This window comes from Anser anser, assembly GCF_964211835.1.
Source record: "Anser anser genome assembly, chromosome: 1".
Lineage (NCBI taxonomy): Eukaryota > Metazoa > Chordata > Aves > Anseriformes > Anatidae > Anser > Anser anser.
Genome location: NC_139720.1, coordinates 177,440,951 through 177,456,510, shown reverse-complemented (window position 1 = coordinate 177,456,510; position 15,560 = coordinate 177,440,951). Strand labels below are relative to the sequence as shown.

Here is a 15,560-nt window from a genome sequence, read left to right as displayed (position 1 = left end):
TTCCCACTCTAGCTCTTTTGGACTCCAAGTCTTTTGTTTACAAATGAAAAACAGGAACTCTAATTCGATAATTAATTTTCACATCAAGTATTTTTGACTCTGTGCCTTTTGTTTACTCATAATTCCATGCAGGTTTTTTTTTTGTTGTTTGTTTGTTTTTTTTCTGTTGTAAGGGCTGAGAAACAAGGGATAAGCAAACAATGACGTAAGACCTAACCACTATTTATGTTCATTTTTGGTTGCTGTCTCCTACATGTAATCGACATATATCTGTTTGTTTGCTTGTTTATTATCACAATTTTAAATTATTTGGGCTATAAACTGGAAGCAAAGGAGGATACTGATAATTTCTTCCACTGGTTCTCCTGTAATCCCCATGGCACCAACACAAGTCTGTGTTTTTTATTTGTCTTCAACAATCTACTGATCATATATTTATCTTAGTTCTCTTACCCTGATGGAGGAAAGCCTTTGGTATTTCCATGGGAAATTATACTTTGTCAAAAGGAGTAGAATTCAGAAGTTTTCACTATCCCAACGACAGGGAGTGTATGGTCCTAAAAGTTTCAATTTAGCACCTTCATCTCCACAATCCCTCCAAATACCTTTTGTCTCAGATGGCATAACTGAATTATTTAAGTAAATAAAACTCATTGATTTGTCTTCAAGTTAATTTAAATTTGCGTGCTAATATTTACAGTTCAACACTGTAGAAGGATTTGCATGTGTGCCTTTAACCTTATTGCTTGTGAGTTAATCTATCGTAAGGCGTCACCTCCTTCTACACATCTAGTTTCACTCAGAAAGAATTCCTGTCTTTTCTGCATCAGCAGGAGCTTTGGAGGTGACGCTATCTAATACTGGCAAAAGACTTAGAGTTAAAGGGAAAGAAATTAACCAGACCCAAAAAGCTATTTCTGAAAGGTCTCCCAAGAGTCCGTATCATCTGATTCTCAGAAAAAGGTACCCTATGAAAAGTACATGTCTTTGAATAGAGGAATACTTTTAGCAGTTTGGAAGATTTCAATACAAACTAAAATTTTAGTCTTACTTTGAGTTCCTTATATGGAGGCATTATTATTTCTCTGTTTCTACATTTTGCTTGATACATCCCAGGGTTGTAATTGCCTTTTAAAGGAGAAGCTGCACGAGGGAGTGTCATTCCCTGATAGACTATTATAGCTAGTTCTTACTTTTTTTTTCACTCCTATCTGATCTAGCTCCCAGCTTATTACTCTCCAAGAAAATGATACTGTACTCAACACAAATATGTTTTGTTCTTCTATATTGCAGTCACCTATGTAATCCATTTTTTCTGATATTATGATCTTCATTGTACTGGTGACCCCTCACAGTGCTCTACAGTTCATGACATTTACAACTAGGTCATTAATAGAATATTGAAAAATTCTCATCTGTGATGTTCCTGGATCTTAATATTTTTTTCCTTTCAACTCAAAACCTTTTCTCTAAGCAATGAGCTTGCTGTTTTTATTAACAGAATTATTTTCAGATGTTCTCAGACAATAATACAAATCACAATAGAGATTGTCTTGTGGGAAAAAAACAACTTTCATACGTACAATCAGGTGGCAGCTCTGATATGTCACTGCCAGGATGTCCCTGAGCTATTCAGTTGTATTTTCCACTAATTTAGGAACTAGAAAACAAAAAAACCACTAGCTCTTTTCTTTTTTGGGGGGAGGGGAAGATAATATCCAAAACCAGTAGCAGCCCAACACTTGAACAAAACATGAACAAAAATCTAATAACTGGAGAATAGTTTAATTGAAGACTTAGTGATTATAGGCTATGTCTACATTAGGAAGCAGAATAGTGCAATACGGGTGAACCTGTAGAATTAAACTATTAATTCCAGAGATCTATCCGCTGAAGTATTAGCATATAAAATGGGGTGCTTCTGACAAGCTGCAGTCTTATCCTGTGGACTGAATGCCCATTAGTAGCTGAACTGGGGGTATGCCATGCTCCTGTGGCACATTTCCCAGTGTAACGCCATCTGCAAGGAATCCAAGTTACATGTTCCTAGCGTACTCCACAGTGTGAACCAAAACATATGGCTTTTGGGAGATGATCAGAAGTTTCACTTCAAGTGAATGCTCTTAATACAAAGTACAGTTCTAATGTTGATGCACCCAGAAACACAAAAGAAGTAAGGCTCTTCATTGTTACCTAATTTACCCCTGTAAGAACCTTAATGCCAGATTTAGAGTGTTACTCTAATACTGGCTAATCCCAGGAGTTTTTAAAGTTCCTGTTTAGTCAAATCTATGTTGTAAAGTTTTCCATGTGTCTTTAATTCCATTGCGAAGGCAGTTAGAACAGGCCTAAGCCCCTTCCGAAATCACCTATATGCCAACACCCCCCCCCTCCCCAGACCCAGGATCAGCTTTCTTCACCCATCTTCCATGTAGACCATATAAGGGATTAAAAGGTATTCTTCAGCCATCCCTGCACTAATTACAAAGACTAAGAAAATCATAGGGTGAAAAATCTCCCTAGAGATAAAGTCACTTACTGTGTACTGAATTTGACAGGTAACAAGACATCAAGGTAAATCTGTATCTACGAACTCTCCATTTTTACCAAAGATACAGTTACACCCACAGCTCTTATGACATCCTGAAAAAGTCGTCTTTGGATTTGTGTTAGCTACTTATATAAGTTAAGAGAACTAACATACCTTTCTTTTCAGAGTCTTATATAAATTTAAATTTTGAATGTTTTTTATTTGACACCTTTCATATAATTACTAGCTTGTTTAAATATCACTTTGCTATTGCCTGAGGTAAATGCAGTAGAAAATCACTACATTCAATGTTACTGTCTTAGAGTTTCATCCCTTCTGTCAAACTGCAACATTTTTTTAATTCTGCAGGATAATTTTTATTTTATTTGTAGTTCATTCCTAATGTGGATGAATAAGTCATAGGCTATCTACTTGCAGTTATAGGATGTTTCCTACATCAAGTTTAAAAAGGATCTCTGCATTTTTGTCCTTGTCAGATATTTTTTTCCTCTCCACAATGATGAAATGTAGAAATATATATATATATATATATATATGTATTTAAGTGATTGATAGTCAAACCAACTGCTGCTCATTCTACATCAGATTCTCAAACTTAATATAGACCAACTTTATGGGAAAAAAATGAGCACATACTTAAATCAAACTTTTGCTTCAGAAAAACTTGGAGTGAATTCAAAAGGTGGGTGCCGAGCAGGAACTCTGCATTCATATACAACAGCTGCAGAACAATACAGAACAGTGCTTGAAGTACTCAATAGTAGGGGTAACTGAGCACGCACTTCTTTACCTATTTTACATTAAACTGCCATTAGATAAAAAAACATGTGGTGATGGCAAGAATATAGACCAGAATACAAATACGGCTTCTTCCTACTGAGTGCAGTATCTTTTGAAATAGGAAAAATAGGTTTAATTCCAAGTCTCCAGCTTCTATGGCAATTGCCCTAACCACTAACCATGCTACTGTGTGAAAGGCAGCCTCATCCAGGCAGCTAACTGCATCTTAGAATTGGAAGGGGAAGGATATTTACACACAATTTTTTGGCATTTGTAGCTGACTGGTCTTAAAATCACTCTACTCAGCACTCCAGCATTTGTACATTCTATTCTTAGGTGTCTAATTCAGCACAATGAAGTCAGTTCATGGGATCAGCAAATAACCTGTGCTGACACATATGCTTTCATTTGGAGATGGTCCTTAGGCTACAACTACTGCATTAGGTGTCTACATCCAAAAGTTTTGTACCAGTGACCTTTGCAAATCTCTGATATCACTTAGGAGGTGACTAACATTTCCACTGGTAAAATCCTCACTACAACTAAGCTATTGCCAGAGGCCATGCATATTAACATCGAACTTCTGACAGCATTAAATTGGTTGGTATCTTGATCATTAGATTCAAAATTCATAAAATAGACATTACTCAGTGTACTCAGTAGCAAGCCTGACAAATATTCTGAGTATTTCAGCTGTACTGGAATATCTAAAAGAGCTGTTGACAAGTCCCCACATCAGCCAAAGCCAGGTGGACCTGTCTTGATTTTTTCCTTGGAGTGACCACTCTGAAGGGGAATGGAAACACAGAAAAGCCAGGCTTTAATAGTCTTTCAACTACAATAGCTGGTTTTGTTTAAACCAAAAACAAACAAGCAAACAAACAAACAAACAAAAAAGACTATTATATAGTCTTTCAACTACATATATATATTACATATATATATGTATTACATATATATATACATATTTACATGTATATATATGTATATATATATAAAGAAAATATAAAGAAAGAAAAAAAAAAGATAAGGAAAGAAAAATAAGTAAAGAATTTATAAACAGTTTTCCCACAGCCCAGCTCCCCCATGATCTTAAAGGCAGGTCTTTACTTCTACACTTTTCAGCCAAAATGGCAGCTTCCTATCTGCAGAAAACGGTACAGTCCTCTGCAGTTAGTATGGACCTTGTTGCCTTGCTTCTGTCACCCCCAAAGCCTTTAACAAGGCTTTTAGCCTACCCAGGACCTGCAGGATCGTTATTAAGTGCTGTATGCATCACTGCTTCCTATTCCTTTTCTCTCACCCTTGTGCCTGCTCAGATACTCTCTAGAAAAGGTCCAAACTCCCTATGGAGGAAATCCACAAGGCCCACTCATTTTGAATTAATATAAATGTAATTTTGAACAACAATTTAAAATGACTGACTGAATGAATGAAATTCTCTGAAGTACTTACAGGTGTGTTCCTTACTCTAAGAAAATGATCTTACAGCAAGCAAACAAACATTCTAGGTCATCCCATTTCTTCATAGCACAAGAGTATTTGCTATTTCCTTGTTCAGCACACTGGCAGTTTTCTATCCCAGGTCTATCAGTCCAACACACCTCTGCACTGCAGAACAAAGATAGCATCTAATTCTGCAACACTGCAGGAATAGTCAGGGGCTGCAATATTCATTTGTACAACTGCTTTTCTCTAAAGAATGATGCCCAGCAGCCTAGAGTGCTTAAAGAATCATTGATATCATTGCTACAAAAATTGTTTGAGACACAAATTAAGAAAAACTGAAAATTGAACCTATATTCAAACTGTTTATCTGTGTATTTGTTTGATTGTTTAAATTTAGTACTGCCAACAATCTTTACCAGGCTGGTTTTATAAAGGGAGTTTGAAGCTACTGATTTTAAATGGGCATTATTGGATCTCATAGGAGTAATGAAAAAAAGATTCTAGGCAGAATTGTTTATCCATTGGTATTCATCTCTTAAAGCTTTCTGTACTCTGTGATAATGTGACCTTTGTATTTTCTATTGACCACCAGACTTGTATTCAACATAATACCGTATTTAAATATTAATGTATTAATTCATATAACTGTACTATATGTTATCTTTTTGTTCCATTTTAATCTTAACTTATACTAGAAAGTTTAGATTTGAAAGAAATGTGAAATATGTCCTTGAAAACTTGTAACTATAACTTATAAATATTACAAAAACAATAATTTTGCATCAGTATGGTGAACAAGTAGCAAAGTGCCTGAAGAATATAAATTGAATGTTCTCTGGAAGAATTGGTAAAGGTTAAAATTCATCATTTTAACTGATAGGCTTTCTCTGGGAAATGACTAATGCAGTGAATACAAAATACTACAATAATTTTGTTTCTTCTCAATGTTTATTTTTTTTTCTTGAAAAACAATAATAAACCATATCTTTTTTTTTTCCATTCATTTTGGAATTAAAGTTTGCTATGATGCTTGTCCTCATACACAATTGATACTTTTTCCACTTTAAATGGAAATGTTTTATCTGAATGGAGTGAACACTTCTGACCATTTCAGGAAAGGCTGCAATCTGATAGGAAATGCGCTGTGACTTAGATCTTTTCCTAAAAAGACCTAGACAAGGTATGAAGACTGGTTGCTAAATACCACATTTACTATCACAGTTTCCATAGTGATTTTCAGACTATAACAGGCTGGAGGCTAAACTAGAAAAATAGGCATAAATACAATTTATGCTAGTAATAACAGCAGTATTTAGAAGCATCTGTTTGTCCTAGTCACTGCACCAATACCAATAGCCAATACCTTTTAGTTTCAAGGTATTACTAAGTGAAGTAGAAAGGTATTGCCATCTTTCTATAGATAAGAAATTGAACTACAAAGAAATTAAATGACATTTTTTTTCCACAGTTATATAGGAAGACTGTCACAAATGAACCCAAGTCAGTTGAGATTTGGTCCAGTATTAAACTGGACTTCAGTTTTCCGTCAATTATCTTTACTTTCTTTAGCTGTTATTTAAACTTCAGATTAACTTCCAGTGCTGACAGCCTGAAGCTGACTTCTATGTAAACTAGGTATCAATTTGGGAAGATTAGGTAATTCCAAGTATGAGGATATCATAGAATATATATGATACCTAATACCATATGATATATGGACCAAAGTATTGAAGTAATATTATTAAATATTACTTAAATATTATTAAAGTAATATTAAGTAATATTATTTCTTTCTACCATGTCAATACGTCTGTCTACAGAAGACACTTAGTACTGTGCACTTTGTTCTTTTGGGTTGCAAAACAGATTTTTAGTTGCTTTGCCAAATTTAGGATTACTAGTATGATTGGTCTGTAGTAAAACAGGGCATACAGGGTCCAGATTTGTACTTAGCATTGCTGGCACTCTGACTACCACTAATTCAAACATTCACAGACTTTCTCCATTAGGTAATCATCGCCCACCTTGACTGTCAGGCATTCTGTGATCCCCAAGAACAAACTCTGTGGTAGACAGACCCAACAGCTTGTCACGGAGCACCACTGTGATAAGCTAAAAAACGAGCTGCAGACACTTGTATCTAAACTCCATGTGCAGAGTCTGTACAGTAGCACTGGAAGTTATGGACAGATTTTGCCTTTTTAATTCACCTTCAGACAGATGTATCCCCCCAGCTCAAATCCCTTAAAAGTTCACCACAAAAGGCACAATGACTCTGAGTGTGTGTTTGTATGAAGTTCACCCTTAATCTTTACATGAGCTAAGAATTATTCCTGCTTCCTTTACATCTTTCTCTCCCCCTCTCTCTCTCTCTTCCTCTCTTTTTTCTCCTTTCTGCAGGCTATTCAGATAAGGATTTTCATTGTCACTGTTCCCACTTTACTCTGAATAAGTGGAGTCTATGGAAAAGTAAAACTCATAAAAGAATGACTTGCAAACACTGATGGCACCATTGGACTTGAATTTAAAGCTATCACACAAGGACACTGTTAACATTTATCCTTCTCTCTGTAGGCCGACAAATTAAAATATTACTTGAAGTCTTGGATCAGTTTCTGCTACAGCATTTCATTTTGATTGATGTCCCATATTAATATCAGTGATGCTAGTTAGCTTTAAGACACCCCAAAGGGTAGTCAACTAGTTAAAACTCCAAATGAACCTCATGCCAGCTGTTTAGCCCCTTGAAAGTTTTGCTGAGCATTGACAGAAGACCTTATCAATCATTACAATTAAGTACTTTCAGACTGTCCCTTCTAAGGGGAGTCAGTTGAAGTACCATCTGCTATTTTGCTTTTAAAACTCACTGGCCTCCTTCTCTAAGTTTCACTTTTGAAATGTTGTTTCTTGTACAGGAGAGCAATGAGCTGATGAAAAAAACTTTTTGTTTTAATAATCCGCAGTTTTTATGATGTGACATAATTTTTGCAGTGCTCAGGGCCTTTTGCAAATCAAAAGGAATCCAACTAAAACAGTAATTAATGTCAAATGACTAGTCACATACGGCCCCATTTAATTAAAGTTCTAATCTTTGATTAAACCTCCACACATGTTCCTGTGATTGCAAACTGTTGTCTGAAAAGAGAAAGTAATTGGGTACATAATCTATTGTGTCTTCTAACTGACACCTGCTAATTGTCTCAGGAGCAAATGGCAACAATTTTATTAGAAAGTTAAAAAGTATATCTTAAAATTGATTTTTATATTCAATTTTTTTTCCTGAATTATATATTCCTGTATTACACTGTGATGATTTCTTTGTGAATTTATCCTTTCTGGGAGTTTTGTGTTAAGAAATTTATTCCATTGTCTTTCAAAAACATGCTTTCCTTTAGTAAATACAAAACGTGATTTACTGGTCTGTACTTTTAGTGTGCCGTTAATATGTAAAACTATTCATCTCATTTTTTTTCCCCTAAATATTGACTAATCTGCACAGCAGCCATTGCAAATGAGTTTCTATACCCCAAGCTTGCAAGAAGAAATACAGGAGGAATAAGCCACAAAGATGACCTCGACAGGAATTCTGGCTAATTCAGAATTCCATCTGGGGAAAAACTAGCAACTATAACATTCTTCAGCATTATGGTGAAGGAGCTTATTCCTCTTCCTTTTCCTTTTGAGATCTTCAGGACCACCAGTACAAACCAGACTGCTGGCTAGGCAAAGAAAACTTGGTCTCACTGAAGTCAGTTGCAAAATAGCTGTTAACTTCAGTGGATGCAAAATTTTAAGGCAACGGTACCTTACTGAAAGGAGGCACTTGAGGTGCTCTTGCTTCCTAGGCCTATGGCTAACCAACTCTAGATTTTTTTCCTTTGTTTCAGGCATGATCATTCGCTGTTTACAGTTTTTCTGAACTGGAGTTGTGTTACTACAAATATATTGCTATCTCCAGCTAAAATTCCCAGCAGGTATTTTGTATTCTTTATGTCTTGCTTTACCAATATTTTAAAAAGCCCTTTGGCATGTTGAATGAAGTACTTCTGGGAAGAATAGCACCACTGTCTTTTGAAGAATCTTTCAAAGACACACATAATCCCACAAGCCAACTGGTAGGTGAAGTGTGTCTGCAAATATTTTTTGGTTATGATGTTTTCAGGTGTAGTTGAGCGTCTCCTCCAGTCAAAAATAACCTACTTGGGTGCAATCATTTCTACCTTTCTAGAAACCCCAGACAAATCCAGACTCACCCTAGTACCTGGAAATGGTATGCCCATCACATCACAGTGGTTGTTGTGAAGGGGTCCATGTGGGATGTCCTGGGTGCGTCTTCTAACTGAACTCTAAAGACAATTCCAAGTTCACTGAACAGTATCTATCCTTTTTCATCTGTAATACAAACAAAGAAAGAAAATAACTGCCTTCTCTGTTTTACAGACGGAAAATTGTAACACAGCAAACCCATTCAAGATCACAGGGCCAATCAGTGTTAGAGACAGCAAACTAAACCTGTGTCACTTGCTTTCCATATTGCTGCTCTACTGTCAAAATATAAAAATAGCTGTTAATAAATGTGAATGTGTACAGACAGATAAAGATAAAGATGATCTAGATAGCTTTTGTGACTTTTACTACAGCAAGTCAGCTGCAGCATGCTGATAGAATAGTAAATAAACACAGCGGAAATCTTCAATACATTTTTTCACATATTCCGCAACTTTCAAATGTCCTAATTTGGACTCAGCTGGCCAAATAATATCTTTTTTTCCCATCTACAGTATCTTCAGCTATTCATCTCTTTTTTCCTCCCTGCTTCATGCTTTCAGTATCACTCATCTGCTGTGACCTCTTAGCAACCGGAACATTCTTGCCTCAAATCTCCCTCTTCCAGTCCACTCCAAACACTGTGGCCAAGGTTATCTTTCTTGTTCACCACTCTGATTGTGTCATCTCATGTCTCAGTCTCTCAGGTGGTTTTCTGTCTCATTACACTACAAGGTCAAATTTGTCCTCTGCAATTTCAAGGTTTTGCAAGAGGCTGCCTTACCCTACGAATGAATTTCTCTCTCTTTCCTGGCTCAGTCCTGCCTACTGTGTGCATCCTTAGCTCATGCATGACTTCCTACTTTTTATTTCCCAAAACTTTTTTCAGTGCCTAAAATATCCTCTCTGCTCTATCATGCCAGCCAACCTCACTTTCTTCATTCAGGTCCCATCAAAGGATTCATTACTAAACACCTCCCCATTCACACATCGCACTGTGTAGTTTTGTTCTTTAGTGTTGTGAGTTGGGTAAGTTACAGAGAAACAAACCTGAAGATCCTAGATGCATGCCAAACACACTGCTCAGCAATCATTTTGCCATGTTGCAATTTCTTTCCTTTCTATCCAGTTTGTTTTACATACCATGCAAATTTGGCTGTAAGTGCTCTGGGGACAGAGTCTTGTTTTGAAAATTCCAGGCATTTGTGAAGTAGCACATATACCAATGACTCTGAAGAAATTATAATTACAGAACCTCATTTGTTATCTCGCACTACACTGTAAATAAACATACAAAGTAAAATATAACCTCACGAAGTAGCATACAAATATATTTGGATTAAGTAAATAACAGAAATGTCTCCAAATGTTTCTTCCAGATTTATACTCATGCAAAGGGAAAGGAATAGTCTTATTATGTGTGAGTCAGGTATAATTGACAAATTTGATTCCCTGACCAGATTGCCTTTCCTCTCTTTCAAAGATTGACCACAGCCAGATAATACATATTTAAATCACAGCTTGGACTTTATCATGGACTAAAGCATATTTGTAGGAGTTCCCTTAGGCAAGGAGCATTTCAGCTTCTTTATCATATAAATCTTTCCCATAACTCAGCTATAAAGCAACTGGATTCTATATCCATTTTCAGTTCAATTAATGTCTGTGAATCTTTACCACTGATGACATTATAATATCAGAAGCATCTAAGGACAACTGCTTTCAGTTTTATTGACAGAAGTAGTGAGAAACAGAAGAAGCTTGCAGCAACAAATAAGCAATTCCTCTTTCTTAAGAAAATGGGGTGCATGTGATTTATTTGTTTGAGCTTAGATATGAAAAGAACTAAACAGGAGGAAAAAAAAGTACAAAACCAAACAAACAAAACCAATGCCTGGCCACATAAGGTTTGCCTCTTGATGTACAATTAACTTGATTAATTAGCAGTATGCTTCTTAAACTGTAACATGTAGATAAGTGAGAAAAAAATCCCTTAAAAAAATCTGTATTTCATGCTATTATGGGAAACCAGGAACCCCCTCCCCAATTTATCAAGGTAATTGAAACAGCAAAAGAGATAAAGATGTGTCATCATAAAGGGATATAGAAATTAATCTCTTTGAGAGCTCAGCATGTTACGTTGATCATTGGCTGCCTAAATTCAAGCATGCATTCATGTTATTTGTGACATTCACTCCAAACATCTGGAGACGTAGACTATATAACATATACCAACTCATCATCTGTCTATTCTAAAAACGTTGATAAAAGTTTGCTTATTCTTTCTTGGAAATACAGCAACAGTGCTGGAAAAATTGACATCTACAATTAAAACCTTTTTACCTTTAAAATTGATGACACCTGTTAATGTCAGTTGTGATTGTATTGATCCTACTAAAAACGTATCAGAGACTCCACTCTCCACTCTGTGGTGCTAGTGAGTCAGTGTTGATAATAAGTCTAAATATTTTGATTGAAAGTGTTTCAAAGAAAATTCATAATCCACTCAACAGACTACTCTTTCTTTTGTAGCATATCTCTGAACCAAATTAGAGTAATATTTCAGTGTTGCAGCCTCATATATTTACACACAATTTTAAATAAGTTACACTAGCTTTTACTGGGATATTTTACTCCATCTGACGCGGAAGAGACCTTTTGATGCATTCATTGCAAACTAAATCATTGTTCTGCTTGCCTACATTAAGCTAAAATAAGTATTTTCAGTATCACAAGGTGTACTCTTACTTCCATGACAATCAATGGCAATGTTCTATCTGATTTCAGAAGGATGAAGACAATTCCCCAAATTTAAGTCCTCGCTTATCTGCCTCCTAGACTTTCCTTTCTAATGAATTGAACACATTTATTCACTGCAAATTACTCAAAGTTGTTTACTTGACTGCAAATAAACATCATATAATTGAAAATGAATTATTTTATGCTTTTATGAAGTGTTGCATGGGCAGAAGCAATCATGTAAAGCGATTCTGTCATTTTTACTTTTTTTTTCTTTTCTTTTTTTTTCTTACTTATTTATGTTTTTAAGATATTTGTCCTTGTGTCTTAAAGATTAGGATCTGCCAATAGTCATAACTGGTTTTAGCTCATGGGTCTCATTTTCCATGTTGTGGAACACAGCACTTTTCCATTTAACATTCCATTTTTGTCCCTGTGTAATTTTCAGTCCTGTGGCATTTAGAAAGGCTGACAAAGTATCAATATTTGTTTATTCTGCAGGTCAATATTCCAAATAATTGTCCTGACATATTAAAAAAGTTAGTTGCATTATTGGTAGCCTTGCCACCAGGTATTTACCCCACAAAAGGGAAGAACATGTTTTTATCATTTTTATCTTTTAAAGTGTCTAGATATGCTTAATATCAGAAAGGACATGCTAAACCCATTGTTCAGTAGGATAAGAGTTAGGCCTAAGTTATACTATAGATGACTATGAAGTGATTTAATTAATTTTAAATGTATGCCAGTCATACATACTAGCAAGTCCCCCAAAGTATTAGTATTTGACTGACTGATTATTAATCATCTTTTTTTCCTGTTATGTGATCGGGTGTGAACATTAAATATTGTTGTTTTTCTTTTTGGTCCATTGACTGGAAAGAAAATGTATATATTGGAGACCATCCACATCTTGTACACTAAATAATAACACTTAAAAAGAATACTTCCACCAAACAGAATAAAGAGATGAAGTATTAATCTGCAAATAAACTTTCTTAGTAGAGGTTTTGTATAAGTATTGTTTAGGCCTGCCAGCTGTAAATTGGTGTTGTTTCTTATTTTAAACTCGTTGAGCTAGACAGTGTAAACAATTTGGTCTCTCTGTGGTCTTTCAAAATCCTCCTGTGAATCTTCTCTATATTTTTTTATTATTATTATATAACTTTTATTTTATGCATTTACTGTAGAATAAGTGGCTTTTCAGATATTTGGGCCTAATTCACAGAGTACTGTAGCCAGTTGCTGTTTGAGACTGTTGCTGTTTACTACGGGACAAAAGATAATGCCCCCTGTTTGTGAACTTTTTCCATAAAATCTGTAAATGAAAGAGCTTTCTATATGAATAATTTAAGAATAGTCACATGATAAAATTTAGAATTCTCCTCACCCATTGGTTAGGAGAGAGAGAGAGGGAGAGGGAGGGGAAAAGGGAGAGAGAGGGAGGAAGGGAGAGGGAGAAGGAGAGGGAGAGGGAAATGGAAACTGAAACAGAAATGGAAATGGAAACGGAAACGGAAACAGAAGGAGTGGAAGTTCTAAGGAAGAACCTGTGATTCAAAGTTCATGAATTAACTAAACTTGTCTCCATATAATTTCAGTTGTTTGAGGACTTCTTTGATTTTTGCATCATATGGGACTAATGATCACAAGATGATCAGGTACATGAAGGTTTAAATCTGGCTGTACTTTGATGATCCTTTAGTAGGAAAGCACAAGTGTTTGTAAAATTATTGGTGATAAATTACCAAACTTGGTAAAATTCTGCATGAGAGCAGAATCAGGATCACACCTGTAATGCCAGAGTGACAATTTATGTCTGCAAAAGAAGTGAACGCTGTGCTAACACGATTACTGCCTTTAATAATAAAGACAATGATCAGGAATGCCTCTTTCTCTTAGGGAAGAAAATAGCAAAGCAATTTAAAATGTACTTCTTCAGCAGTTTTGTATATGATTATGTATAGTAATAAGAGCTCAATAATATCTGAACTCAGAAATTTTGGTGACCTAATATATTTCATACAGCTTAGGTCCCTGACACCACCTATTAGAAGTGATTTTATCTTTCTTCTGGTCATATGTGGCCTTCTCTTCTCTGTTATACAGGTTTTTGATGGACATTCACCACTGTAGCATTAGAGTATCTAATATTAGTGTAGCAAGAAGTACAAATTAATCTAGTCTAAATTTGTTCTCCCATCACTGCCTCAAAGAAAAAATGTGTTGGAATTAGGTTACTGTTTTGTCTGAATAAATTAAAGTTACCTACGAATACATTTTGCTGTGTATTTGCATTAAAACAAGCATAGTAAAGAGGAGAGCCTTCCATCTAAAGCAGAAACCTGCTGAGGTGTAAAATGGCCATTGTTTCTTGTGGGATTTAATTCCACTGTATCGGGTTGTGCAGGTGGAAAAATGATATGCACTTCACTTGGAAGAGAGAAGCAGCAATACTGATAACAAAGCTTATGCAACTTAACAAGGATTTGATGATGGCATGGTACACCTGATTATACTTGGGAGATACGCTTATTTACACACTATGTAAAAGATGCTATATATTACTCAAAGACACTACATGAAATACATTATGTGCTATATAGAGACTACATAAGGAACTGGGTCAGGTGATATTATATCAAGGAAACCCTCCCATTGAGTCACAAGATTCAGAGCAGACCCCCTTGCTTTCTGAACTTGAATGGATGAGGTAAGGAGCCTAGGTGTGGCTTAATCTGCTCCTAGTCACAGAGATGTCAATGTTTTATTTCTAAAGGATTATATGGATTATATGAATCCTTTATACTAAACTAAGATTATAAAGTGTGATCACAAAGCACCGTTCTAACACATTAGCATTCCGTTATGTTCCCAATCCACTTAGCGACTATCTGTAGTGATAAGGGCCCTCTCAGTCTGCAGAAGTAACCCTGGGAAGAATCCCTGCCCAAGGGGAGATCCTGGTTTGTAGCCCACTGTCATGTCCAGAGAGCTCAGAGGGCCCTATTTATGGGGTAAGATGATTGACTTATGGCCACATTTGCACACATATTAGTTTCTTCCAAATTTGGCTTGATATGGACTTTCTTCTAAATTTGGACAGCAGTGTGGTTAGTGTGTGTGGGATATGCATTGCTCAGATTAGCCCTTGGCTATTTGTCTTCTGTCTCCCGCAAATCCAGGATACAGCCATAGTGACCAGACACAGCCATTATGATTGCCATTGATGGTTATCTTCTTAGACCTCTCTAGACTTAGACTCTCTTAGACTTCTCTACTTAAGCTGGTGGTGGTGTGTGTGTGCTGCAGAGTACACTGTCACATGGGTTTCTCCACTTTAGATGTCAGGTCCTTCTCCAGATAAACTATATTTATAGCAAACTGTTTTACTGGGGTGAAAAAAAAAAAAAAAGTGTCAACCACAGTCTTCATAAAGGACTTGGGCTTTTCAATACCTTGAATCATTAAGCACCTTCAGATAAGGGTGAGATGGGGATATTGACTGATACACCCCAAGACAGCCTTCATACTCTCACCCACCAGCCAGGAGCCCGCATCAGGGAGGAGATGCACTGCAGCACTGTGTCAGCTGAGCTTCCCCTGCAATGAGGGTGCACAGCCTCATCACTGCAGACACGAGGATATAGCCAGTGCCAGGTCACCCTTCACCGTAACAAAATGGCATATCTTAGCACCCCAGAGGTCTTTTCATGCCCTTGATTTGATATGCAAATTAAGTAGTTAATTGAGAATTAAATTTTACTTCTTCGGT

At 36.1% G+C, this 15,560-nt stretch overlaps 1 long non-coding RNA gene across 1 annotated transcript in view; it reads right to left on the bottom strand.

Annotated features, from left to right (window-relative positions):
- LOC310893084 overlaps nt 1-15,560 on the bottom strand; it is a 29,380-nt gene that overhangs the window by 5,057 nt on the left and 8,763 nt on the right. The window contains exon 2 of the long non-coding RNA XR_014578704.1: nt 9,034-9,172. This is a non-coding gene — a long non-coding RNA (uncharacterized lncRNA). The remainder of the gene's footprint in view (nt 1-9,033; nt 9,173-15,560) is intronic.